The sequence below is a fragment of the Rhinopithecus bieti genome, unplaced genomic scaffold (assembly GCF_001698545.2).
Source record: "Rhinopithecus bieti isolate Rb0 unplaced genomic scaffold, ASM169854v2 scaffold_10354, whole genome shotgun sequence".
Lineage (NCBI taxonomy): Eukaryota > Metazoa > Chordata > Mammalia > Primates > Cercopithecidae > Rhinopithecus > Rhinopithecus bieti.
In genome coordinates this window covers 1,076,919-1,081,588 of record NW_016806491.1, presented here as the reverse complement: position 1 = coordinate 1,081,588, position 4,670 = coordinate 1,076,919, and positions in this window count along the sequence as shown.

The following is a 4,670-nucleotide window of genomic DNA, read 5'->3' as shown; positions in this document are numbered from 1 at the left end:
CAGGTCTCAGCGCGGCTCAGGCGGACAGGGCCTGGCCGAGGAGCCTCGGCAAATGCCGCCTAGTCCAGCCCGGACTGCGGGCGGGTGGCAAGGCTGAGTGCTGGCGAGGCGCTGGCTTCGCGATGGCGCCGCCTCCTCCGCTGCGCCCCCGCCTCCCTGAGTGCCTGGCAGGCACCGGCGCCGGCCGGGGCGTCGCTGAACCCGGCGCCCGGGCTGGAGGTCAGCCTCCTCCGGTAGCCGCAGGCCCAGCCCCGTCGCGGCCGCCCGGCTTGCGTCACCCGCCCTCGTCCGGGATTTGTGAAGTTGCCCTGACGTGGCAGTAGCTTCGTGGCGGTCGGTCCCTACCCAGCCGCCGCCGGTCCCGCGAAGTCGGCTTGGGGAGCTGCAGGAGCGAGCGACGTCCTAGTCCTCTCGTCCCGGCCCCCGGAAACCGACCTTCCGCCAGACCCTCTGGGGTCCGTCCCCAGGCGCTGGCAGGTTTCACCGAGGAACGGCGCGGCGCGAAGCGGCTCCGGCCCTACCCGCTGTAGGCGAAGTCCGGGATCCCCGGGCCATGGAGAGCTCAGAGAGGGCGCCGGGCTCCAGCTGCAAAGCTGTGTTCGCAGCCGGCTGCCCGCGCGCGGTCCCGCGGGGTCTGGGAAGGTCTTTGTTTTTAGATCCAGTCGCTGTTGCGGGGGGCGGGAGTTAAATGAGGAGGGGGAAAGCCAGTGATAAGGGAATGGAATAGGAATTTTTTTTTTTTTTTTTTTGAGACGGTGTCACCGCTCTGTCGCTCAGGCTGGGGTGCAGTGGCGCGATCTTGGCTCACTGCAGCCTCTACCTCCCGAGCCCAAGCGATCCTTCCACCTCAGCCTCCAGCGTGGCTGGGACCACAGCTGTGTGCCATCACGCCCGGTTATTTTTTGTATTTTTGATAGAGACAGGGTTTCACCGTGTTGGCCAGGCTGGTCTCGAACTCCTGGACTCAAGGGATCCGCCCTCCTCGGCCTCCCAAAGTATTGGAATTACAGGCATGAGTCACGGCTCTGGCTGGAGTTGGATATTCATAACAGTTTTTTTTCTTGGGTAGTGTGTTAGATGCAAGACGCTGCTTTAGGCATTGCAGGAGTTTTGGGTTTTTTGGTTAGTTTGTTTAGATGTAAAAGCTGTCAAAAAAAATGGAATTACATTGAATTTGAGGGAAAGCATAAAAATATGAAAGGTCAAACTTCAAAGGACACACTTCCAGCTTCCTTGTCCAATGTGTGGGATCGAGAGAGGACTGAGTTCAAAAGACTTAAGGAGTAGGGACCTACCTTACGAAAGGAAAGGAGGGAGGGGTTGGGAAGGTGGGGCGGATAGAAAGGGTTAATCAGATTGGGCAAGTTTTATTCTGTTATATAAAGATATAAAACTCTTAAATTTGATTTATTTTCTACTGTTAATCTAAATCTGAGTTTCTTGGTGAAATTGGGAGGAAAAAAGTGAAGGATATCTAAAATTAGATGGTATCTTTTAAACCATTCCCTGAGGTTGTTTTCTGTATAGTAAACTGGTAATCTGATTGGCTGAGATATGCAAACAAAACCAAACTCCAATGCTGTTTCATTCATTCATTGTGTTGAATCTTCAGATATATCTAACACTTGACACCCTCTCCTACCACGGCTCTACAAAAACCCCTAATTTGTGCAATAGGCCCTACCACAGCAAGGCCTGCAAAGCAGGTGCTGTATATAACGCGCTCCTATTTGATAGCTGAGTACTAGAAGCCTTTTGCTATTCAGACTCCAGGTCCATCAATCTCTGGGTGCAGTTGTCCTCTGGGGCTCTCCCTTAGCCCCCACCACCTCCTCTGCTCCCTGGGGCTCTTCTCCCACTGGACTGGTTCAGTGGGAATAACAATCTCTCCTTCCTTGGTTAACAACAATAACAATTTATTGTGGACATGTGCCCATAACAATTTAATTATGGGCATATATCAAAGCTTAATTACAATCATGCTCCAAGATCAAAGCCAATTCCAAAATTTCTCTCAGCAGAGACATTTTCAGAGAAAAGATAAGTGGCCGGCCAGGTGCAGTGGCTCATGCCTGTAATCCTAGCACTTTGGGAGGCTGAGGCGGGCAGGTCACCTGAGGTCAGGAGTTGGAAACCAGCCTGGCCAACATGGCGAAAACCCGTCTCTACTAAAAATACAAAAATTAGTTGGGTGTGGTGATGCGCGCATGTAATCCCGGCTACTTGGGAGGCTGAGGTAGGAGAATTGCTTGAACCCAGGAGGTGGAGGTTGCAGTGAGCGGAGATCAGCCTGGGAGACTGAATGAGACTCCATCTCAAAAAAAAAAAAAAAAAAAAAGGCCAAGGTGGGTGGATCACTTGAGCTCAGGAATTGGAGATCAGCCTGAGCAACATGGTGAGACCCATCTCTACTAAAAATATACATACACTCAAAAATTAGCTGGGCATATGTACCTGTGGTCCCAGCTACTCTGGAGGCTGAGGAGGGAGGATCAGTTGAGCTCTGGGGGATGGGAGAGGAGGAGCAGCCTGTAGTAGGCCATGATGGTGCCACTGCACTGCAGCCTGGGTGATAGAGCATGTCTTGGAAAGACACAAAGAGAAGAGTAATTTTATTTAAAGGTTACTAAATTCTTGACTGACAGTGGGTGGGAAGGGAGCTCATTTCCCCAGAAAATTTCTTATCCAAAAATTACTTATTTTTTAAATCTAGAACACTTACTTCTTCCAAGAAAAATTTACAAATTATATCAGGTAAAGGTTCAATCCCAGATCAAATTTGGGGTAATTTTTCTTTACTTTTGATGATCCTAAGGAAAACTCCTTTTTTTTTTTCATTTCAAGATTTTTTTAATCCTTAAAGCCGACTTCGTAGCTAACAAAAATTACAAAAGATGAGGTTTAAAATGTTTCAGAGGCCGGGCGCGGTGGCTCAAGCCTGTAATCCCAGCACTTTGGGAGGCCGAGACGGGCGGATCACGAGGTCAGGAGATCGAGACCATCCTGGCTAACCCGGTGAAACCCCGTCTCTACTAAAAAATACAAAAAACTAGCCGGGCGAGGTGGCGGGCGCCTGTAGTCCCAGCTACTCGGGAGGCTGAGGCAGGAGAATGGCGTAAACCTGGGAGGCGGAGCTTGCAGTGAGCTGAGATCCGGCCACTGCACTCCAGCCTGGGCGACAGAGCGAGACTCCGTCTCAAAAAAAAAAATAAATAAAATAAAATAAAATAAAATAAAATGTTTCAGAATCTTAGAAAACATCTTAGAACCACAATCCTTGACCTGTGTGATTCATCTTTTCCTTAGTTAGGAACCAGAAGTTGTTTGAAGTGCAAGCCCTTTCCCCACCAGACCTTGTGCAAGGTCTGGACTATAGTTTTTTAGCATCTATTGTGTATCAGGCACTTGACATAACATCAACTCATTTATTCTTCACAACAGCCCTGGAAGTGGTGGCACCAATTATTTATACCTGTTTTACAGATGAAGATAATTGAGGTCTCAGAGAAATCAAGTATCTACTTCTCAGTTTTTTCAACTACAGATTATTATCTTTCTGGCATATGATTTTTTTATGTTAATGAGAGGAATTTTTGTAGATTTTGTCTATTTCTTGATTTGGTTTGAATACTTTGAAATATATTTTATAAAGGTTCTGAAAGCTTCAATGACTTATTCAAAAAAAGCTTCAGTGACTTATCTAGAGAATGAAAGAACCCTGATTCAAGTCCAGGTCTTCTGACTCTGAAACTTGGGTTTTTTTGCTACACTAAAAGGAATCAGGCTGTTTTGCGTCATTTGATTTTTCCACTATTTGAAAAAAGGATATGCTTCTTAGAACCTCCAAGCTATTCTTGGTTCACACACATATTCTTTAGCACTGGAAACATTTTTTTAAATGATTTTCTTCTTGATCATGAAAGTAATACAGTGGTTGTTCAATATGTGGAATATGAACAAAATCCAAATCTCTCATAATCCTGCTTAGAAAAGGCCATGATACAGATTTTGGTGTATTTACCTTGAGCTTTTGTTTATAAGGCATAGGTATTTTAAGAACTGATATCCCATTATACCATATATACTTTTCTTTTTTTCTTTTCTTTTTTTTTTTTTTTTTTTTGACTGAAGTCTCGCTCTGTGGCCCAGGCTGGAGTGCAGTGGCCAGATCTCAGCTCACTGCAAGCTCCGCCTCCTGGGTTTACGCCATTCTCCTGCCTCAGCCTCCCGAGTAGCTGGGACTACAGGCTCCCACCACCTCGCCTGGCTAGTTTTTTTTGTGTGTATTTTTTTTAGTAGAGACGGGGTTTCACCATGTTAGCCAGGATGGTCTCGATCTCCTGACCTCGTGATCTGCCCGTCTCGGCCTCCCAAAGTGCTGGGATTACAGGCTTGAGCCACCACGCCCGGCCAGCCTATACTTTTCTATATATAAAATATCTGCCATACTTGTTTTGCCAGTTGCAGTGCTATTATCACTTAAACTGATAGTGTGAGTTGGCTTATTTTACATCAATGTCTTCCGAGAGTAAAATTTTAAAAAAGAAAAATAGAAAGCCATATATAGACTTTATTGCATTGCTTCTCAGTCTTTTGGCTAAGATCAAATGTAGACTTTATTGTAAACTTTTTGTTAATTACCTTGAATACTTTATAATACTTTTTTTTTT